Source organism: Periplaneta americana, chromosome 7 (assembly GCF_040183065.1).
Source record: "Periplaneta americana isolate PAMFEO1 chromosome 7, P.americana_PAMFEO1_priV1, whole genome shotgun sequence".
In the NCBI taxonomy this organism is placed as follows: domain Eukaryota; kingdom Metazoa; phylum Arthropoda; class Insecta; order Blattodea; family Blattidae; genus Periplaneta; species Periplaneta americana.
In genome coordinates this window covers 5,619,441-5,644,885 of record NC_091123.1, presented here as the reverse complement: position 1 = coordinate 5,644,885, position 25,445 = coordinate 5,619,441, and the positions used below count along the sequence as shown (strand labels likewise).

At 35.5% G+C, this 25,445-nt stretch overlaps 1 protein-coding gene across 14 annotated transcripts in view; it reads left to right on the top strand.

Annotated features, from left to right (window-relative positions):
• Positions 1-25,445, top strand: part of rdgB (retinal degeneration B) — a 426,224-nt gene that overhangs the window by 216,909 nt on the left and 183,870 nt on the right. Inside the window, exon 1 of one of the 14 annotated variants that reach the window (XM_069830167.1) lies at positions 8,634-8,795. The exons of the other annotated variants lie outside the window; for them this stretch is intronic. The gene's annotated coding sequence lies outside the window, so the exon portion shown is untranslated. Of the gene's footprint in view, positions 1-8,633; positions 8,796-25,445 lie in introns of those variants that run through there. 14 annotated transcript variants of the gene reach the window in all.

Below are 25,445 nucleotides of genomic sequence, written 5' to 3'. Positions count from 1 at the left end.
AATGGTTCGATTTAAATTCACTTGTAATTAATAAAGATAAAAGCAATAGCTATCCCATTTTGTTTAAATAATAAAGGTAATAAATCAATTTCATCTATACTACAAATTAAAATGCATAATTCTGATTGTTCCGATATAAATTGCAATTGTTCAGTTATTAATGAAGTTAATGGGATTAAATATTTAGGTATAATTATTGATAATAATTTAAAATGGAATAATCATATTCATTATATTTGCAATAAATTACGTAAAACATTGTTACTTTGTTGTTCTAAGAAATATTTTGTCAATTAACTGTTTACGTATAATTTATTTAGCATTATTTCATTCTATATTTATGTATGGTATTATAGGTTGGGGTGGAACTTATAAATCCAATCTTTATCCGTTAATTTTACTACAGAAAAAAGGATTAAAAATTTGTTTAAAAAAAGCAGAAAGATTACCCAACTGAATTGTTGTTTAAACACTTCAAAGTTTTCAAAATTAAACAAATGTATTATTTTATTTTATTAAAATATTTTCATAGAAATCTTAATAACTTTGAAAGGTATATACATAAATATAGAACTAAAAATATGAATTGACTGCGTTTGTGTGAACCAAAATGTAAAACCAATGCAGCTTTTTATCATAGCATGAGTCAAGGCCCCAGATTATTAAACAAATTTTATTCCAATATTATTTTAACCACGAATCCTCTCCAAATTAATTTAAAAAAATTGTATTAGATTTATAGTTTGGGTTTAAACATATTAAACACTATTTAATCTGTATTCACTCTCAATTTTAATTTTATTTTTGTCTGTATTGGAATCCCCTCCTGAGCACGAGTCTTACTCATTCAGGAGTGGGCTAGTTTATCTTTCATTGTATTTATTAACTTGTATTCATTTCAAACTTACTAGCAATAAAGTAAATAATAAATAATAACATACAGTAGAGCGTCTCGTTTAGGCACAGTGAAAACGTAAACAAAGTGCAGGTAACGTGTGGAGGGAGGACGAGCCGTACGATAAACCCGAGGGATGCACAAGATTTTAGTTACAACATTTATGGCGGAGCATTAATTGAAATTAGCCTATATTTTCCAAGAACACACAGAACATAAGAACACAAATTGCATAACTTTATCATATACACATTTTAACAAACAAGCAGTAAAATTGTGACGATGAAATAATTCAATATAACAAATCAAATTTTGCTTCTTGTATGATGTCGCTTTCAAGCAGCATTTTTTTTTACGGTCAAAAATTTCATTCTCTGTATGACTAATATAATATCACGGTGTAGACAGGACAATTTTATAAGGGATGAGGAGGACGAATCCCAGAAAAGTATGTATTTCATATGCTAGGAAGATGAGCTGACAACAAGGTGGAAGTTTTCTTGGAAAACCATAAAACTTAATAAGAGTTCCGCATTGTGTTTCATTGAATAGAGGTAGACTAGGTCACTGGCCTTATATCTCCTTCTCTTTCTGAAGTATTTGTGCAAAGATTTTCCCTACGCTACCTGCTTTGCAGTTAGAAAATAACAGTACTGTTGAGCTTTTGAGTAAGCAATTTCCGAGAGAGAAATATTGTCGGAATTTTTAGTATGAGTTTGTATTAACAAAATAATAAACTAGTATCAACTACAACCGATTAATTTTAATCGACTCGATTATATTCGATTTAATATTTTGATCGATTAATCTTACAACAGAAATTGATCGATTAATCGATTAAATTCCACAACACTAGATATTATGGCCGAGGTGAGTTCGTTGTGTTGCTACCCGTCGTTGTAAAAGAATGTATAAAAATTTAGTACAGCTTTGTCCCATTACTGACAAACAATTGTCGAAAATTCGTTTTAATTTTGGCTTCTCTGCTAACTAGAAGGACGTGATGTATCGGCCAGATTCCCTTAATAAATCTTGGCCACCGTACCTCATTATCTTCTGACTTAGTTTCCTCATGAATGATGTCTTATGGTTGAGGTTAAAATGTCCACTAGCAAAATGTCCAAACGTAAATATCCATAAAAATTAAATGTACACAAATACAATGTCCATAAAATTAAATGTCCACAAATGTAAAATGTCCTATATTTTATTGGGTTATTTTGCGACGCTGTATCAACATCTAGGCTATTTAGCGTCTGAATGATATGAAGGTGATAATGCCGGTGAAATGAGTCCGGGATCCAGCACCGAAAGTTACCCAGCATTTGCCCGTATTGGGTTGAGGGAAAACCCCGGAAAAAACCTCAACCAGGTAACTTGCCCCGGCCGGGATTCGAATCCGGGCCACCTGGTTTCTCAGCCAGACGCGCTGACCGTTACTCCACAGGTGTGGACAAAAATGTCCTTTACATGAGGTCATAATTTCTAATGTATAAACACAAAAATCTTCAATTTACAATGAATTTTTTACTCCATCTCTTGATCTTGATCTTCCTCTTCATTTTTAAGTGATAAGATATTGCACGAAGTTAGCGTTTTATATCATTCCTGTCTTTGTATTCAAGATATCTCCTGACGATTGCCTCTATCCATTGTTTGTTCCTTTGGTATGTTTTATTAACTGGAGACCTAATATTTCGATGACCTACTCCAGCCGTGGCGAAAATGTGACTCGCGAGCACATTGTGGCTCGCAATGATAGCTATGCATTTCTCTTGCTTCATACCTCCCCCAAACCCCACCCTCTCACTCACTGGAGTCAAACTCCGTTCCGTTTGTATTTGTCTCTGACCAGCGAGTAGCGTATCGTCGCAATGTCTCTCTCGAAACCATGTACCTCTACAAAAACGAAAGTTCAAGTGAGATGAGAGGACGTATGTTTTTGTTGCTAATATGATGAGAATATTAAATGTATGATTAGTTCAGAAGTATTACGAGGAAAACGGTTGTATAACATTTTATTTATTTATTTATTTATTTATTTATTTATTTATTTATTTATTTATTCATTCATTCATTCATTCATTCATTCATTCATTCATTTATTCATTTATTTATTTAACAGGGCAAAGCCCCAGTTACAATAGACAATACCTACAGACATTTGCTTAAAACATAGAATTGCATATGACATGAAAAAAGAGATGAAACATACAAATGCAAGATACAAGTGTAAATACAAATAAAAAATAAAAAATTAAAAAAAAAAAGAACAGACAAATAGATACTATCCAAATAAAAGACACAGATATAGATATAAATGAAAAATACAAAGTAAAAATAAATGAAAAATAGATAAGTAGAGATATCATAGCCAAAAATGTAAAATGTAGCTATTTTTGGCAAATTACAGAGTAACAAATAGGTAGCAATATTATTTAAAATCATCTACCTTCAATATATTAATAAGAGAATGTTTATATGTCATGTAAGAAATGCTGAAATCTAGATCCCATGTTTTACATATTTAATTGAAATTGGAACACATTTTTAACACTGGTGAATTTTTATGTGCAGAAGTGTTTGGGTTTTTTTATAATATAACAGTTGACGATTTTATTATTAATATTATTATTATTATTATTAGTAGTAGTAGTTGTAGTAGTAGTATATTCTCATTAATAATAATATTATTATTATTATTATTATTATTATTATTATTATTATTATTGTACATGTCATTGTGATTTCACCCTCTTTGGTAATATCTGGTATTAGTTGGCAACACTGAAGAGACGCCAAATTAGCCTTTTAGGAACTGCTCTTACGTGATCCTCACTAAACATACTGATAGTTCATGTGGTGAGAAACCCGGCACTTTGCCGAGACTACCACAACATTTGATTGCTCCTGTTATACCATTTGAGAAGGATGAAAATCGAGCTTTTTTATGTATCATAATATTATAACAAAATAAAAAGTATCCATATCTGCTTAACATTTCCGGCCCTATTTATTTTCAACTGGCTTTTGTACTGCAAAGTACATGTTTTGGTTTTATTTTAGGAAGGCATAAGTTGCCTGTCGAAATACCTGCATTCACGGAAAGGTTTAGGAACTTTTAAAAGGAAGTAATGAACTCGAATCTCGAATGGGATTAGAAATCCCTTGATTTTACGAAGGAATGACAGCAATTATTCCTTCATAAAGCTACTGGTCTGACAAATATTCTCTCTACAGAGTACGTGTATTGTTTTTTTTTTATCTACGAGTATTTATTTAATACTTTACACTTGAGCTACATTAGGCATTGCAGCCCGAAAGAGCAGAAGCTCGTGCTCGGGTGCAGTTCAGAACAGTTATACAAAATATATCACAAAATTAAGAGAGTTCATTGAGCACAATAACATTAATAAATGGTAAAATAATACAGCATGTAATAACAGGGTCTATATACAAATAGAAAATACAAAAGTACATAAATATTAGAGTATCAATTTTTAACTCAATTAGCTTAAACAATTAAATAATTAATCTGATTTGTTTCTTAAATCTTTGTGTGTTAAGTGTACTTAGCTCAGGGTAAGCTCTAATTAATGCATTATATATTTTGGGTCCAAAATTTCTGCAGTTGTGTGGCATTTGGGAGTATTTAGAAAGAAACTGTAGTTTTGTCTCGTGTGGTATTCGTGAGGATCAAATTTAAATTTATTGTGGTTTTTATGGAAGTAAATCAGCAATGTTTGTTTATAAATTTGTTCTAGATTTGATACACCAAATTCCTGAAAAATTAATTTTGTTGGGTAATCAAAAGGTTTATCTAGACAAATTTTGATAATTCTTTTTTGGAGCAAATTTAAAGGATGGAGAGTTGATTTTGCCATTCCTCCCCAACCTAAAATACCATACTGAATTATTTATTGAAACAGAGCTAAGTACACAGTACGCAGAACATAAACAGGTAAATAAGAGCGTAGAATGGAAAATTTGTGGATTGTTTTACGCAATCTGTTACACAGGAAGGAGATATGCTTGTCCCAGTTTAAATGTTGGTCAATAATAATGCCTAAATATTTAACTTGTGAGGATATACTCAAAGCGTTACATGAGCAAGTAGGTAAGTTACAATCATGTATTGTTATGCTGCTATTATTATTTATTTTTAGTTGTTCAAGGCCATGTGATGTTAATGAAATTGGTATTAATTTTGTTTTAGAAACGTTCAAAGAAAGTAAGTGAGCATCCAGCCATTCTTTAATAATGTGCGAAGAAAATTCTTCTAGCAGGTAATAGCCAAGACTTTGTAAAATCAGATAGAGAGAGGACAAACATGTAATCCCTTCCATTTTGATGTGATTGTCGTTCAAATTCGATATTGAGCAAATGATCATATAGAGACCAGCGCCGGGTTGTTAACATGCTATTACATAAGGTAATAATAATAATAATAATAATAATAATAATAATAATAATAATAATAATCCGTGGCGCTACAGCCCACGAAGGGCCAAGACCGACCAGCCGGCTGCTGGCCTCACGGCCACATGCCGAAGCAGAGGTGGACGATCATCCAACAAGAATGGAGGTGTCGTGTGTTAGCACAATAAGCCCCCTAGCAATTATAGCTGGTTTGCGTAACCGGATTTCGCTACCTATAGTATCTCCCCAAGTACATCACGATGCTGGCTGGGCACCGGTCCCATACACTGGCCGAAATTTCATAAGAAAATTTCTTCCCTCATGAGGACTCGAACCAGCGCGCATTCCGTAACACGAGTCCTAGGCAGGATGCCTTAGACCACGGCGCGGGACTAAGTACATACATAGACTAAATGTTCTGCCCATGGACAGGTCTTTCACTGCAAACCCAGCATTCTCCAATCTTTCCTATTTTCTGCCTTACTCTTAATCACCGCATATGATCCACATGTGCCCTTCAACTCTTCTCCCGTTCACCATTCCTTCCAGTGCATCCTTCAGTAGACAGTTTCTTCTCAGCCAGTGATCAAACCAATTCCTTTTTCTCTTCCTGATCAGTTTCAGCTTCATTCTTTCTTCACCCACTCCTTCCAACACAGCTTATTTCTTATTCTGTCTGCCCACTTCACACGCTTCATTCTTCTCCATATCCACATTTCAGGATGTTGATAAAGCGTCGTAAAATACTTACTTACAAATGGCTTTTAAGGAACCCGCAGGTTCATTGTCGCCCTCACATAGGCCCGCCATCTGTCCCTATCCTGTGCAAGATCAATCCAGTCTCTATCATATCCCACTTCTCTCAAATCCATTTTAATATTATCCTCCCATGTATGTCTCGGCCTTCCCAAAGTTCTTTTTTCCCTCGCCTTCTACAAAAATAAAAAATCCACTTTTCAAATGCTTCTATTCGTTTCTCTTCATTTCGTCTAATGCCCATTTTTCTGTCCTATACTATGCCACACTCCACACAGAGCACTTCACTAGTCTCTTCCTTAGTTCTTTCTCCAGAGGTCCGCAGAAGATGGCCCTTTTTCTATTAAAAGCTTCCTTTGCTATTGCTATCCTTGTTTTGTATTGTGGGTCCCTATCACCACGGCATGGCGCGTCCTCAGGTTGCGGATAGAGGAGACGGCCTCCAGATATGGAGGGTAGCTGCGAATATATTGAATAAGCAGTCGCGGACAGCCGATGAGAGGTGGTCCTCCGGCTTGGGAGTTGGGCGAAGGGCTACCAACCCATCACCGTAAAAAACAGCTTGTTACGAAACCTTCAAATGAGCCTCGGAATGGGATAATTTATCCTTTGAAGAGGTGGAAAACTTCAAATACCTGGAAGCAACAGTTACAAATATAAATGATAATCGGGAGGAAATTAAACACAGAATAAATATAGGAAATGACTGTTATTATACGGTTGAGAAGCTTTTATCATCCTGTCTGTTGTCAAAAATTCCGAAAATTAGAATTTATAAAACAGTTATATTACCGGTTGTTCTATATGGTTGTGAAACTTGGACTCTCACTTTGAGAGAGGAACACAGGTTAAGGGTATTTGAGAATAAGGTGCTTAGGAAAATATTTGGTGTTAAGAGGGATGAAGTTAGAGGAGAATGGAGAAAGTTACACAACACAGAACTGCATGCATTGTATTCTTCACCTGACATAATTACTTACTTACTTACCTACTTACTTACTTACTTACTGGCTTTTGAGGAATCCGGAGGTTCATTGCCGCCCTCACATAAGCCCGCCATCGGTCCCTATCCTGAGCAAGATAAATCCAGTCTCTACCATCATATCCCACCTCTCTCAAATCCATTTTAATATTATCTTCCCATCTTCGTCTCGGCCTCTCTAAAGGTCTTTTTCCCTCCGGCCTCCCAACTAACACTCTATATGCATTTCTGGATTCGCCCATACGTGCTACATGCCCTGCCCATCTCAAACATCTGGATTTAATGTTCCTAATTATGTCAGGTGAAGAATACAATGCGTGCAGTTCTGCGTTGTGTAACTTTCTCCATTCTCCTGTAACTTCATCCTTCTTAGCCCCAAATATTTTCCTAAGAACCTTATTCTCAAACAACCTTAATCTCTGTTCCTCTCTCAAAGTGAGAGTTCAAGCTTCACAACCATATAGAACAACCGGTAATATAAATGTTTTATAAATTCTAACTTTCAGATTTTTTGACAGCAGACTGGATGATAAAAGCTTCTCAACCGAATAATAACAGGCATTTCCCATATTTATTGTATGTTTAATTTCCTCCCGAGTATCATTTATATTTGTTACTGTTGCTCCAAGATATTTGAACTTCTCTTCCTCTTCGAAGGATAAATTTCCAATTGTTATATTTTCATTTCGTACAATATTCTGGTCACGAGACATAATCATATACTTTGTCTTTTCGGAATTTACTTCCAAACCTATCTGTTTACTTGCTTCCAGTAAAATTCCCTTATTTTCCCTAATCGTTTGTGGATTTTCTCCTAACATACTCACGTCATCCGCATAGACAAGCAGCTGATGTAACCCGTTCAATTCCAAACCCTCTCTGTTACCCTGGACTTTCCTAATGGCATACTCTAGAGCAAAGTTAAAAAGTAAAGGTGATAGTGCATCTCCTTGCTTTAGCCCACAGTGAATTGGAAACGCATCTGACAGAAACTGACCTATACGAACTCTGCTGTACGTTTCACTGAGACACATTTTAATTAATCGAACTAGTTTCTTGGGAATATCAAATTCAATAAGAATATCATATAAAACTTCTCTCTTAGCCGAGTCATACGCCTTTTTGAAATCTATGAATAACTGATGCACTGTGCCCTTATACTGTCATTTTTTCTCCATTATCTGTCGAATACAAAATATCTGGTCAATAGTTGATCTATTACGCCTAAAACCACATTGATGATCCCCAATAATTTCATCTACATACGGAGTTAATCTTCTCAACAGAATATTGGACAAAATTTTGTACGACGTCAACAAAAGTGATGTTCTTCGAAAGTTACTACAGTTAGTAGATATATCGACCACATCCCCTTAACAACATACTATTGCAAAGATATTACGATTTCAATTTTGGCGCCCCGCGGTCCTGTAGGGCGTGATGTGTCGGTAGTTGGCTTCGAACCCAACACAGCGCAGCGCGCCGAGCGCACCGTGGATGCACTAGCGATCAATAGGCCTCGCTGGCGGGGCAGGGGGCGGGGGGCTGCACCCCACCTCCGCTGTTCGCCCGGCCGGTCGGCAGTTCAGTGTCTTGCTGGAGGCCGACGGGCGAACCGGATTCTCTTGACGTCACAGCCTGCTCGTTGGGGTCTGGCCTCAGGCCTCGGTGTTGTTTTTGGGGGGAAGCAGCGGCGATGGTCCGGAGTGGCGGCGATGTCACCCGGAGCCCAGCATGTTACAGGTGGGTGGGTGTGTTTGGACCTGACCTGCCCTCCGCACCTGTTTTCAGGCACCGCAACATTTTCTGTGTCTGTTTGTTTGAGTGTCGTGCTGTAAAATATGCCAGAGAAAACCTAGAATGCGCTCTGTCATGTAGTGGATGTAGTGTAAGTAGTAAACACCTTCTATGTTACTGTTAATACGAGTATTCTACCGCAAGAAAGGCACCACCACGTCAGAATGCCGGTAACATAAGTGACGGCTTTGAGAATATGTTTCACGTTCAATATCATCCTAGGATTCTACCTGAGCACTGTATTACATCAGTTTTAAATTGTTCTATCGTGTATTTTTCTGGATTAAGACATATAAAAGATGTAGGTCATCCCATATTATTTGCAGATGACACAAGTATAGTAATTACAGCCAATAACTCCAACACATTCCAATCTTCAACAGAGGAAATTCTCTTCAAAATATGTGACTGGTTCTCAGTCAATAAATTAGTATTAAATTGTAACAAAACTAACATAATTCAATTTAAATCCTGTCCAAATTCAACATCGCAAATTTCTAGCGCAATAATTAACAATAGATCCCTATTAGAAACAACAACAACCAAATTTCTTGGCTTAAAAATCGATAATGTGTTAAACTGGAAAAATCATATTAAAGAAATTACCCCCAAACTAAATTCAGCTTGTTTTGCTATTAGATCTATGCAAAAGATAGTAAATATCAATACCTTAAAAACAATATACTTTGCATACTTCAACTCGGTAATGAGTTTTGGAATAATATTCTGGGGAAATTCCACAGATAGTAACAATATATTTCTATTACAAAAAAGAGTAATTAGAATAATAGTAGGTGCCAAATGTAGGAAATCGTGTAGGACTATTTTCAAAAAACTACAAATAATGCCCATGGCTTGTCAGTATATCTTTTCATTAATAATCTTCCTCGTATGTAATCGTGAAAACTTTGTAACTAATTCAACAGTTCATAGCATAAATACACGTCAAAAAATGACTTTCATACTCCATCGGCAAGTCTATCGTGCTATCAAAAAGGAGTGCGTTATATGGCAGTAAAAATTTATAATAGCCTCCCTATCGATATAAAAAATGAAACTCAAAACATAAAATTATTTAGGGGCAAATTAAAGAAGTACCTAATTTCTCACGCCTTCTATTCTGTAAGTGAATTCATGACATTCAATAACACTTCATGAAATTGATACTAAAACTGTGTGTTGTACTAGTAGACTATATTGTAAATCTCGTCTGTATATATTTCACCTAGACTGTGACTATAAATTAAGACTTTATAATAGTATTAAGTTTTTTGACTTGTTCCATATTCTAGCTGTAAGCATGTATGAATACCATGGAATGTTAATAAATACAATACAATACAATAGGGATTTAACGTTGCCATGGGAAACCTATGTATAAAAACAATGAAGGAATAACTTAATCAGTGGGCCATGTTTAGGAATTAGCAGGCTTTGACAATTTCCCTCTTGTATTTTGAGGAAGATTACTAATATTGCTAAAGTTTATTATTATTGATAGGCATATGTGATTGCAATAATTATTATTTTTGTGTGCTAATTTCTTAAATTTCAAGCTATAGTTCTTGTCATTATAATTATAAGTATGTTTTTTTTTTTTATTTGAGTGTACCCCATCGGGCTATACAAAAACACATACATATGTTGCACAATGTAATTTCAAAAGTCATAAAACTAGTCTGTGGAAAACATACAATATCTCAAGAATTAAAGAAAGAAAGCAAATAAGAACAAACAGTAAGGTAACATAAAGTTTTGGGCAGAAAGAAGAAAAAGTTTGAAACCATAAAATCGTCTTCCCTAAATCGTATTTTTAAACATTTCTTAAAACACACGAAATTTGGTAAAACCACGTATTCTAAAGGAAGTTGATTAAAAATTATTTTATGTCTTTTGCTCTGTAAGTTACTGAGCCATGCCGAGAAAAACATTTTTTTTCTTCTTGTCTTGTTAGATAAATATATCTTTATTAAACTGAAATATATTACTATGTATTAACTTTGTACATGGAAATAGCAGCCCCTACTTTGATAATTAATTCAACTGGTAGAACGAAAGAAAATTGATATAGATATTTAACTGGAGTCAAATATTGAAAATCTAATAGATTTCTTAAAGCTCTATTTTGAATGGGCCTAATTTTTATAAAGTTCTCAAAGCAGTTTTCTTGTTATATCCCCAAATAAATGACATACATTAAATGAGAATGGTTAAAAGTATATTATACATTCAAGAGACAAGATATAGGCGAAGATCTTTTAAGCCTTTTCAAAATACCAGAAATTGGAGTAATTTTTATTACAAACAGCCAAAATATGCTTGTCCCGTGTTAAATGTTCATTAAGAATCAAATCTAAAAATCATTAATGTTCATTAATTGATTAGTTTTTTTAACCTTCGCTTCTCTTTTATTTTTTGTGATAACTATTATCCTTTTGTCTGTATGTCCAAATATTAATAGTTTGTTATTGTAATATTCCATTCGATAATTTAGTTTTTTAATTTTACTTTATTCATTTATAATATTCTAGTGTTTTACCTTAACCTACATGGAGCTACTGTAATTATTGGAGCATTGAATTGGTTTATTGTAAATCACACATGAATAACTATGAAAACAGCCAAATAAGTAAATAAATAAAGACCACAGATGTTAAAGAGTGTATAAATAAACTTAACAAAAGAATCTATGCTAATAATAAATCTGTAGCCGAAAATTTTCTGGTAATTTTCGATTTTCCAAAAATAATTGGTCCTAACATATATAATTAACCACCCTGAAACCGAAAATCGCTTTTTTGAAATTTTTGTTTGTATGTATGTTTGTCTGTCTGTCTGTATGTTTGTTACATTTTCACGAGATAATGGCTGAACGGATTTCGATGAAAATTGGAATATAAATTAAGTTCGTTATAATTTAGATTTTAGGCTATATGGCATTCAAAATACATTATTTAAAAGGGGGGTTATAAGGGGGCCTGAATTAAATAAATCGAAATATCTCGCTTATTATTGATTTTTGTTAAAAATGTTACATAACAAACGTTTCTTTGAAAATAATTTCCGATAAGTTTTATTCCTTAAAAAATTTTGATAGGACTGATATTTAATGAGATAAATGAGTTTTAAAATTAAAATAACTGCCATCTAAGGCCGTGTAATGAATTAAAAAACAAATGACTTCGTCTATAAGGAGCCTTGGACAGCAACAATCGAAAGCTATGAAAGATAGCCTACAGATAATGTTTCTGTGTTTGTATGAAGTAATATCGGAAGCTAAATTGACCGATTTGTATACTTAATTATTAATTCACCATTGGAAAGTGTAGTTTCTCTAGATGGACATAATGCATAATATTATTACAGTAACTTCTGAGTAAATCGAGGACAGGTAAGATTAAAATAGCTTCTTATGCACAGAAAACTTGATAGGCTATTCTTGTACATTCGTTTCCTGTATTTCCTAAAATAATTTTTGTGACCAAATGAGTGGTCTCTGGATCAAAATGATCGCATTTTAATTATGCAAATACAATTTAAATTAAGTAACATAATAAACGATTTATCCTTATATGAAACACGAATGTTCTCTGGATCAAATGCCCTATTTTAATTATGTAATTACTTTATATTTATTTCTAACGGGTGCAGCGGAGCGCACGGGTACGGCTAGTAATAAATAAATTTGTAAAATAGAAGAACATCATATATGGTTACTAAGTTAAAGCTGATGTTCTCTTGTTTTACAAATTGTCAAAGCCTGCTAATTTCTAAACATGGCCCACTGAGTAAGTTATTTCTTCATTGTTTTTATACATAGGTTTCTTATGGCAATGTTGAATCGCTTCGCCCTATACGCAGAAAAAAAAAACGTGTATTATAATGATTGACAGTTACCAAGAAACGGTCAACTCCTTTTGCTGTTTGATGCCGATATAAGACACTCTTCACTTTCCAGAAAACTAAGTATGTTGTGAAAATGAAGAAAACAATGTTGTCATTCTTGTTAAAAAATCAGAAATCCATGACGTGTTAAATAACCATTTGATGTTTCTTTTAACAGTTGATTTCAAATTTGTTGCCAAAATAAGATTTCTTTCGTATATTTTTGTACATAATATTATTCTGTACCAGCCGTACCCGTGCCCTCCGCTGCACCCGTTAGAAATAAACATAAAGTAATTACATAATTAAAATAGGACGTTTGATCCAGGGCACATTCGTGTTTGATAGAAGGATAAATCGTTTAGTATGTTACTTAATTTAAATTGTATTTAAATAATTAAAATGCGATCATTTTGGTCCAAAGACACTCATTTAGTGCAATGACAATTCCTTTAACATGTTTCTTAATTGTTATTACATGCAACCATAGTTTAATGAAGATTGACATATCATTTAGTAATTAATTAGCTTTCAATGTTACTTCATATAAACACAGGAACATTCTCTGTAGGCTATGTTTAATAGCTTTCGATTTCGATTGTTGTTGACCAAGGCCCCTTATAGACGAAGTCACTTGTTTTTATTTCATTACAGCGCCTTAGATGGCGTTATCTTCATTTTAAAACCCATTTATCTCATTAAATATCAGTCGTATCAAAATTTTGTATAGAATAAAACTTATCGGAAATCATTTTTAAAGAAACTTTTGTTATGTAACAATTTTTCATGAAAATTAATAATAAGGGAGATATTTCGATTTAATTCAACCCCCCGTATAACCCCTCTTTTAAATAAAGTATTTTGAATGCTATATATCCTAAAATCTAAGTTACAACGAACTTAATTTATATTCCAATTTTCATATAAATCGGTTAAGCCATTATTGCGTGAAAAGGTAACAAACATCCAGACAGACAGACATACAAACAAAATTTTCGAAAAAGCTATTTTCGGTTTCAGGGTGGTTAATTATACAGGGACATCACTTTATTTTTACTAACATTTTTAACATTAACCTGGCTGTACTCGGAAACACTGTTACCCCCTTCCATTACAGGAGTTTGGAGTTGCTAGTGCAATATGTAAACAAATCATTTTACTAGTTATAGGAGGAGAGAAAAGTAGTGTTTCCATTTATGTTACAGGGAAATATAGTATTACGATTTTCAATTTGGTCATGACTTTACAGTATTTTATCAAAAAACAGTAGAATAGTAACAATTTTTTTTCACAAACTCAAGTCTTCAGGCGGTTATACACATTATGTGAATGCCTACTTTATTCAGCATATTACTAACCTAATTTATTCCTGAGCACTTCCGTAAGAAACCCCAGTTTCTACAGCTAACTTCTTGACCGACTTATTAGGACCTCGCTGCATCCTTTCTCTAGCATCTTCTACAGCATCTTCTGTCACCTTTGTTGGCCATCTTACACTTTTCTTCCTTTCTGTACACTCTGTTGCTCTAAATTTATCTACCAGATTGACATTTCTAGGAAAATATTCCGTAATGATATAATCAGGAAATTGTGGGGAAAAAAAGGAAAACTGTTGTTCACATTCGGTTATACTGTAATTCCAGTTTCCATCATCGTCCTTCATACCTACAAATAGTAAAACAAAACTCTTGTTTAAATAATGCTGTTAAGTACCGCACCATATTATAGGGTACCGTACTTTCGGTAACTCTAATCTTCACTTGTGCTCAGTCCACACAGATAAATTCAGTTATGCTACACGCCATACTTGTGCGAAAATAAACTTCAGTAATATAAGCTTTTTGTTCTGTAGGAAATGTAACATATTTCTGAAACACACTGTACTCTGTACTGTTTATTTCACTGCTAGCAACAGCGGCCGTAAGTTTGTGTGACTGACGCTAGCAAGGACATTAGTGAAAGGGGTGGGAGTCAAGTACATTTAGCAACGCAGGTACAATAAAAATTGAAGTAAAAATAAAATGATGTCCCTGTAAATGTTAGAACCAATTATTTTTGGAAAAGCGAAAATTATCAGAAAAATTTCGGCTACAGATTTATTATTAGTAGCCTATAGATGTCTTATACTAACTGATATTTTTACGAAATCTTAAACGAAATGATGATAAAAAAATAAGTATTGAAATAGAGGTAAAATAATCACCACAAAGTCGCATTCCTTGTGGTAAGAACAGTGGCGAACAAGAATCATAATGCAGTCCGATGCACTCACTGTAGGAAAAGGCTGTGCTTTAAGATTTCTGCGTCACGAGTCTGTCTATGAACCCTATTGCCTTAGGAGAGAAGCCTTAGGCGGACGATATCTTAGTCTGCTTTTATTCGCAACTCTACTCTCCTCGGGGGGTAGGAGGGATGATTATTATCTCGTGTACAGCGAGTTGACATATCTGCATAACAGAAAAGTCACTTAAGCAACCGAATCGGTCGCTGATAGGCAATTCTTTTTTTCATTGGTTTCATTAAATAAGATTAGACGCAATTACGTGTATATCAAGAATGTAACCAAGGAGACAGCCAGAACGAAACGTTAGCTGACACGTGCATGCAGACTGTGTTGTAACAACTCCACTAAAGGTAGTAGGCTTAACTGCCTATTCTGTCTTCACAGTATTTTTCAAGTCCATATTTTCCTCGGGCGACCTACATCTCTTCTTCCTCTAGGACCGCACTCAACGTTCCTTAAACTTCACTTCGTCTTGACTTCCGTAAGTCGAAAGTTACATCATACAGGGTGTTTCAAAAATACTTACTTACTGGCTTTTAAGGAACCCGGAGGTTCATTGCTCTCCTCACATAAGCCCGCCATCGGTCCCTATCCTGAGAAAGATTAATCCAGTCTCTACCATCATATCCTATCTCCCTCAAATCCATTTTAATATTATATTCCCACCTACGTCTCGGCCTCCCTAAAGGTCTTTTTCCCTCCGGCCTCCCAACTAACACTCTACATGCATTTCTGGATTCTCCCATACGTGCTACATGCCCTGCCCATCTCAAATGTCTGGATTTAATGTTCCTAATTATGTCAGGTGAAGAATGCAATGCGTGCAGTTCTGTGTTGTGCAACTTTCTCCATTCTCCTGTAACTTCATCCCTCTTAGCCCCAAATATTTTCCTAAGAACCTTATTCACAAACACCCTTAATCTCTGTTCGTCTCTCAAAGTGAGAGTCCAAGTTTCACAACCATACAGAACAACCGGTAATATAACTGTTTTATAAATTCTAACTTTCAGACTTTTTGACAGCAGACTAGATGACAAAAGCTTTTCAACCGAATAATAACAGGCATTTCCCATATTTATTCTGCGTTTAATTTCCTCCCGAGTATCATTTGTATTTGTCACTGTTGCTCAAGATATTTGAATTTTTCCATCTCTTGGAAGGATAAATCTCCAACTTTTATAGTTCCATTTCGTACTATATTCTGGTCATGAGACATAATCATATACTTAGTCTTTCGGGATTTACTTCCAACACAATCGCTTTACTTGCTTCAACTAGAATTTCCGCGTTTCCCCTAATCGTTTGTGGATTTTCTCCTAACATATTCGCGTCATCCGCATAAACAAGAAGCTGATGTAACCCGTTCAATTCCAAACCCTCTGTGTTATCCTGAACTTTCCTAATGGCATATTCTAGAGCGAAGTTAAAAAGTAAAGGTGATAGTGCATCTCCCTGCTCTAGCCCGCAGTGAATTGGAAAAGCGTAAAATAGAAACTGCCCTATACGGACTCTGCTGTAAGTTTCACTAAGAGACATTTTAATTAATCGAACTAGTTTCTTGGGAATACCAAATTCAATAAGAATATTATATAAAACTTCTCTCTTAACCGAGTCATACGCCTTTTTGAAATCTATGAATAACTGATGTACTGTACCCTTATACTCCCATTTTTTCTCCAATATCTGTCGAATACAAAAAATCTGCTCAATAGTCGATCTATTACGCCTAAAACCACACTGATTGTCCCCAAATACAGGGCATAATTTCAGATATTTATTCCCCATATGTCAGTCACGTCAATTGATGCCCATATGGGCAAGCGCGCGCTTTAGAGCTCAGGAGAGCCTGAGCGCTTTACAGTGGAAAGAAAAGAGACAGACGAGTGAGGTGGTATATGCCGCTTGGTCGAGCTATATTCAGGGATGGCCAGCACTGATTCAATAGATAAAGGGAAGAGAACTTATTAAAACTGTATCCATGTTAATTTTTGGATCTGTCTGAGAAGTATAAGTGCATTATAAGAATTTAAGTTTCAATTTTAATGCTCATTTTTCATGCGTTTCCTTTTTATTCAAAAACAGTATTTTCTCAAGTTTTTACAGAAAGTTGAAATTTTCAGATATGTTTATTTAGTAGCCTTACAGAATGTTTTCGTAAATCTAATACATCGTAAATATGTATTACTGAAGATACGTATTGTCCACACCGGTGGAGTAACGGTTAGCGCGTCTAGCCGTGAAACCAGGTGGCCCGGGTTCGATTCCCGGTTGGGGCAAGTTACCAGGTTGAGGTTTTTTCCGGGATTTTCCCTCAACCCAATATGAGCAAATGCTGGGTAACTTTCGGTGTTGGACCCCGGACTCATTTCATCGGCATTATCACCTTCATCTCATTCAGACACTAAATAACCTAAGCTGTTGATAAAGCGTCGTAAAATAACCTACTAAAAGAAAAAGATATGTATTGAAAATTTTGAAAATATTCGCATGAAAAATTTTTGTAAGAAAATGAATTAACAAAGCAACTACTGTTACATCATAAACAAAGATACATGCCCATCTGTTGTAAAAACGTCAGCTCTATACAGACGTGGACAAATTATTAGCAAAATTGAAGATTTTTATTATATATTTTTACAAAATATGATTCCTTCAATTTAGACTACAGTTGACATTTTTGTGTATTTCCAAATTATTACCAAAATTGAAGATTTGTATTGTATATTTTCAAAATTTGACTCCTCAATTTGGACTACATTTGATATTTTTGCATATTTACAAATTATTAGCAAAACTGAAGGTTTTTATTGTATATTTTTAGAAAATTCGATTCTTCAATTTGGACCACAGTTGACATTTTGGATATTTCCAAATTATTAGCAAAACTGAAGATTTTTTTTTTATACTTTTACAAAATTTGACTCTTCGATGCAGTTGACATTTTTGCTAATTTACAAATTATTAGGAAAATTGAAGATTTTTATTATATATTTTTACAAAACCTGACTCTTCAATTTAAACTACAGTTGACATTTTTGCGTATTTCTATCTTCTGTAATGAAGGAAATATGCAAAATTTTCAATTGTACTCTAAATTGAAAAGTCAAATTTTGTAAATAGGATTATCATAAAAAATCGTTAATTTTGTTAATAATTTGTCCACGTCTGTAGCTTCAGCAGATTTCGAGAAACTAATTTAATATTCTGATGATAGGAAGTTGCTCACAAATATCACCTTAAAAGCATAATGCGGTAAGTGTTTTGTTATGTAATATTAGTTACACTTAAAATAGATACAGTACCTAGGTAACTTTGCTTTGTACTATAATATTGTTTTGATTAGTTTATTGATTACTTTTATAAGGCTAAAGATACCATCAATATCAGTTCTAACTTACCGTGTCATAGCCTACTTAATCTCTTTCTTTTGGATGTCACTTTCTTTATGGATGGTGTTTCATTCACTTAATATAATATAGTTCTACTACTATGAAATTTATGTGAATATTACTTCTTAACTCTTTATTGTGTTATTAACTGCAATATTAAGAAACTGATGTTAGTACTTTGTTTTACAGACAATATAGATAAAATCAACCAGCAAATAGCCATATAAAATAACGACATAAAATTTCACGTTCTGTTTGAAGTTTGTACACCACTGTTTTCTTAATCCAACAGGCTCCTTATTCATATACATAATCCTTGCTCCTTCCATACCTAGCGCTTGATGCCCGCGCACGACGTCAAGGTTAGAAAAATGCGCTTGCTTTGACATCACTGCCATATATAGACAATACAAAAAGTTCATTACAACATCTGTCCGGAAATGCTTGGTTTCGGAGTTATGGCCTTCAAAACTGTGATATTCACCGTAACGGCTTTCTTCCCGCAGGTAGTTGCCTTTACAGCAGATGTTCAAAATGTCCACCTCTTGCTTGAATACAGGCCTCACATCGATGTCTCATGGCTCTGCGAACATGATCTCAAATTCGAAGAGTATTGCGTATTTCCTCACAACCTGCCACAATTCGATTCCAAAGAGATTCCATGTCAGGCACCGGAGACTATTTGAAATCGCCTCACAAGTAGAAATCGATAGGGTTGAAATCAGGTGAGCGTGGAGGCCAAGCAATTGGGCCACCTCTACTTATTCATCGATCAGGGTACCTCTCCTGGTACAAACGACGAGCCAGCGCAGCATTGCCGTCAAAACAGTGATATTCACCAGAACGGTTTTCTTCCCTCAGGTAGTTTCCTTTACAGCAGATGTTCAAAATGACCACCTCCTGCTTGAATACAGACCTCACATCGATGTCTCATGGTCCTGCGAATACGATCTCAAATTCGAAGAGTAGTGCGTATTTCCTCACAACCTGCCACAATTCGATTCCGAAGGGATTCCATGTCAGGCACCGGAGACGATTTTAAATCGCCTCACAAGTAGAAATCGATAGGGTTGAAATCAGGTGAGCGTGGAGGCCAAGCAATTGGGCCACCTCTACCTATCCATCGATCAGGGTACCTCTCCTGGTACAAACGACGAGCCAGCGCAGCATTGCCGTCAAAACAGTGATATTCACCAGAACGGTTTTCTTCCCTCAGGTAGTTTCCTTTACAGCAGATGTTCAAAATGACCACCTCCTGCTTGAATACAGACCTCACATCGATGTTTCATGGTCCTGCGAATACGATCTCAAATTCGAAGAGTAGTGCGTATTTCCTCACAACCTGCCACAATTCGATTCCGAAGGGATTCCATGTCAGACACCGGATACGATTTTAAATCGCCTCACAAGTAGAAACCGATATGGTTGAAATCAGATGAGCGTGGAGGCCAAGCAATTGGGCCACCTCTACCTATCCATCGATCAGGATACCTCTCCTGGTACATACGACGAGCCAGCGCAGCATTGCAGTCAAAACAGTAATATTCACCAGAACGGTTTTCTTCCCTCAGGTAGTTTCCTTTACAGCAGATGTTCAAAATGACCACCTCCTGCTTGAATACAGACCTCACATCGATGTCTCATGGCCCTGCGAACATGATCTCAAATTCGAAGAGTATTGCGTATTTCCTCACAACCTGCCACAATTCGATTCCGAAGAGATTCCATGTCAGGCACCGGAGACGATTTGAAATCGCCTCACAAGTAGAAATCGATAGGGTTGAAATCAGGTGACCGTGGAGGCCAAGCAATTGGGCCACCTCTACCTATCCATCGATCAGGGTACCTCTCCTGGTACAAACGACGAGCCAGCGCAGCATTGCCGTCAAAACAGTGATATTCACCAGAACGGTTTTCTTCCCTCAGGTAGTTTCCTTTACAGCAGATGTTCAAAATGACCACCTCCTGCTTGAATACAGACCTCACATCGATGTCTCATGGCCCTGCGAACATGATCTCAAATTCGAAGAGTATTGCGTATTTCCTCACAACCTGCCACAATTCGATTCCGAAGAGATTCCATGTCAGGCACCGGAGACTATTTTAAATCGCCTCACAAGTAGAAATCGATAGGGTTGAAATCAGGTGAGCGTGGAGGCCAAGCAATTGGGCCACCTCTGCCTATCCAACGATCAGGGTACCTCTCCTGGTACAAACGACGAGCTAGCGCAGCATTGTCGCCCGTCTTACCGTACATGAAGTACACTTCTGCAAGCTTCTGACTTGAGTACATGTTGCACAGTTCAACACCAAACACAACACTCAATGTACCCTTCGCCTCGGAATTAACTCTGTTAATATCTTCGTCACGGCACCTACCTGCGGGAAGAAGAACGTTCCGGTGAGTATCACTTTTTTGAAGGCGATAACTCGGAAACCAAGCATTTCCGGACACATGTTGTAATGAACTTTTTATATTGTCTACATATGGGGAGTCCACACCTGTGGAGTAACGGTCAGCGCGTCTGGCCGCGAAACCAGGTGGCCCGGGTTCGAATCCCGGTCGGGGCAAGTTACTTGGTTGAGGTTTTTCCGGGGTTTTCCCTCAACCCAATACGAGCAAATGCTGGATAACTTTCGGTCTGGACCCCGCACTCATTTCACCGGCATTATCACCTTCATTTCATTCAGACGCTAAATAACCTAGATGTTGATAAAGCGTCGTAAAATAACCCAATAAAATAAAAAAAAGATAAATACATATGGGGAATACATACCTGAAATTATGCCCTCTATTTTTGAAACGCCCTGTATAAAGTGCCGGATCTGTATACTTATCTTTCCCTTGACAAAGTCAAATGTAGATAAAAACAAGTGAACTCTGTGTTCGACGTCATATAATGACGTAGTGCTTCCTGTCCACAGCAGTTCAATGTAGAGAATGCGGAAATCATTAATTCGTTGCTGGCCACATTTCGTTTCAAAACCGTTATTTTGAAAACCATTGTGTTTTTACTTCGGTATTTAACAACGTTGTGTCAACTATCAGGTTATTTAGCGTCAATGCGATTGGTGATAACGAGATGGGATTAGACGAGATGAGGCCGAGGATTCGCTATAGATTACCTGACATTCGCATTGCGGTTGGGGAAAACCGAACAAGGTAATCAGCCCAAGTCAGGATCGAACCCGCGCCCGAGCGGAACTCCGGATCGGCAATCAAGCGCCTTAGCCGACTGAGCTACGACGGTGGCTAACGTTATTGAAATGGAAGTAACCGCCTAAGTCCTACGTCAAAGAACTTGTTTACAAAATATTTAAAGACGTGGTGGAAAATAAGAAATCATACGTTGTTTAGGCTTCGGCAAAGAAAAAGAATTGGCGCGAAATTTAGAGCACAAAAAATATAGCTAATAATGATACTAATTAGGTACATGGAAATTGAATTAGATTGTTAGCCTTAAGTTGAATGAAGTATAAGTACAAGTTGAATCGTACTCTGTTGTAGATATTTTTTTAACTCCATTATGTTACAGTACCTATATAAGCATTTACAACTTAACTGCAGTATTATTGATGTTTTAATATAACATCAATGTTACTGCGGTGTTTTTCAGATGAAAATTAATAATAATAATAATTATTATTATTTTTTTCGCTGCATGTATACGTATTTCAGGTGGCGTGGAAGAGAAGGCCTGATGGCCTTAACATCGCCATAATAAATGTTTTATTATTATTATTATTATTATTATTATTATTATTATTATTATTAATTAATATAACAGTACCTAATGAGTAGCTAACATATTTTGTCCCAGGATGTATGGAAATAAGGTTAGTTGTTTATAGACTTTATTGACGTCATATTCGACGCGTGCCACAGTATCTGCTGAAGTTGACGTTTTATTCATGATTCAAAACTAGACATTACACTGTTTACAATGCATTACAATTATGTTTTCTACAATTTAAATTCTTTGTTCGATCATTTATTTTCACTGGCAGAGTTAAGACCATAAGACCTTCTCTTCCATTAAACCAGTATATGAATGCACAACAAATATAAATAACATCAACACAGAAAAGAATGGAAAAGTGATGATGATGATGATGATGATGATGATGATGAATATTTGATTTTCGCTGCATGTATACCTATTTCTGGTGGCGTGGAAGAGAAGGCCTCATGGCCTTAACATCACCATAATAAATAAATTTATTATTATTATCATCATTATCATCATTATTATCAATTAGTATAACAGAACCTAATGAGTGTCTATGCGGATGACGTGAATATGTTAGGAGAAAATCCACAAACGATTAGGGAAAACACGGAAATTCTACTTGAAGCAAGTAAAGCGATAGGTTTGGAAGTAAATCCCGAAAAGAAAGTATATGATTATGTCTCGTGACCAGAATATTGTACGAAATGGAACTATAAAAATTGGAGATTTATCCTTCGAAGAGGTGGAAAAATTCAAATATCTTGGAGCAACAGTAACAAATATAAATGACACTCAGGAGGAAATTAAACGCAGAATAAATATGGGAAATGCCTGTTATTATTCGGTTGAAAAGCTTTTGTCATCTAGTCTGCTGTCAAAAGATCTGAAAGTTAGAATTTATAAAACATTTATATTACCGGTTGTTCTATATGGTTGTGAAGCTTGAACTCTCACTTTGAGAGAGGAACAGAGATTAAGGTTGTTTGAGAATAAGGTTCTTAGGAAAATATTTGGGGCTAAGAGGGATGAAGTTACAGTAGAATGAAGAAAGTTACATAACGCAGAACTGCACGCATTGTATTCTTCACCTGACATAATTAGGAACATTAAATCCAGACGCTTGAGATGGGCAGGGCATGTAGCACGTATGGGCGAATCCAGAAATGCATATAGAGTGTTAGTTGGGAGGCCGGCGAGAAAAAGAACTTTGGGGAGGCCGAGACGTAGATGGGAAGATAATATTAAAATAGATTTGAGGGAGGTGGGATATGTTGGTAGAGAATGGATTAATCTTGCTCAGGATAGGGATCAATGGCGGGCTTATGTGAGGGCGGTAATGAATCTCCGGATTCCTTAAAAAGCCAATAAGTAAGTACCTAATGAGTAGATACCGTATTTTGTCCCAGAGCGTACGGAGATAAGGTTAGCTGTTCATAGACTATATAGACGTGACGTCATATGTGACGCGTGCCACAGCATCTTGTTTGTGCTGCATTTGACGTTTTATTCATGATTCAGAACTAGACCTCATAGACTGTTTACAATGTATTATAGTGACTATTTCGTTTATATGACGTCATTGCATTTTTGACCAATGAAGTGTAATGAAATTTTGAATTCCAACCAATCACAGTCACACTTTGCGATAATTTTTGCAGCTAGATTTATCGCTATCAATTTATTGCATGTTCGTTCTTTTGTTTAGTCATTGTCGCCAACTGTTCCCCCATAAATCGATGATCATGAATACATTAAGATGCAACTACACGGTTAAATTTTTCTTTCAACTCTAAAGCAATGAATGCAAGATTAATATTTAATATTAATTAATATATTTACGCAGTGAAGACTACGTTCAAAACGGTGCTCCATGTAAACATAAAATCTTCATGCATCTTAATTTAACGTACGTTTTAAACTTGATTCTTTCAATATTCTTCCCAGATTCCATGCATACGCGATTGGAATATTGAACTGTGTAGATGCAGCTTTAGTTCCGTTACACACTACAGCGAGAATGCGTTTGTCGAACTATAAAAAATGCTTTCCTGTAGCACGTAGTAACGTTCGAAATAAGGCACAGCTGACACTGGTCCTGCTCACACAGGTAATCTAACCTATAACTAGCCTATAAAATACATCTTCATCTTCCAATTCCATGTTCATTGTAGGCTATCTGAAAAAATTACATTCCTTCATTCAGATTAGATAACTGCGTTTTCAACAATTCTTCATTTAATTAATGTATTAATCAGGTTACTGTAATTATATTATAAAATTTTAAATTAAATCATGATTTCAGCAGATAATGAAAATGTATTTATATTATAATAATAAGAGAAAAGTGCAGTACATGTAATTAACATTGTTAAACCTGTATTTCGCTTTTCGCAATTGGCATTACTGAATAATAACATCGAATTTCTTTATTGCAGTAATCGATATTCATCTATTATACTTCACAATGTTTGAATAGGTTAAGTATTCGTTCATATACAATTATTAACATTTTGTGATCGAATTTTAGGGATATATTATTTTCATTTTTATTTTATTCACGAAATAGTCCTAATAAATGTCACCCGAGGTCTGAGATTTCCCAGATAAATTCACTCGCTTCGCCAGATCTCAGACCTCTCGTGACATTACTACAGAAAAAGATTGATACTACGATGATGTTTCCTACAATTTAAATTATTTGTTAATTTATTTAATTCATTTATTTTCACTGGCAGAGTCAAGGCGTTGTTTATGTGAACTGTGTATCGTCTGTAGCGATCGAGAACAGGGCGAGGCGCGGGTGACATCTATAGGTTCGTTCCAACAAGCGGTTCATGGATCAGTTCATGTACGGTTCCTGTACCATCTTATGCGCATGCGCTAGTTGGGCATCTGCTATGGGATTGAAATTGAACTGGACGCTGTTGGAACACAGTCTACTATATACAGTCGCGAAGCTCAATATGTAGTAAAAATGCAAACGTGGGTAGTTGCCCACCACTAGGATCGCTACTATGGCCTCATCATCGCAGATCTCTCTCCTAGCAACCGACAAAATACGTTACACTTTCGTTGTGTTCTTTTGGAAAAATTAACACCTTCCTTCCATTATTGAAATATTAAATGCATGAAGTTAATTTATTATTTTAATGAAGTATATTAAATTCCACCATAAACTCGAAGATACCTGCAAGAAATAAGTTAATATAATTTTTGTTTGTGCAAAACGAACTGAAATTTACTATAATCGCTTCACTCATTCAAGATTATAGCGATAATTAACTATGAAACCAATAAATATTCATTT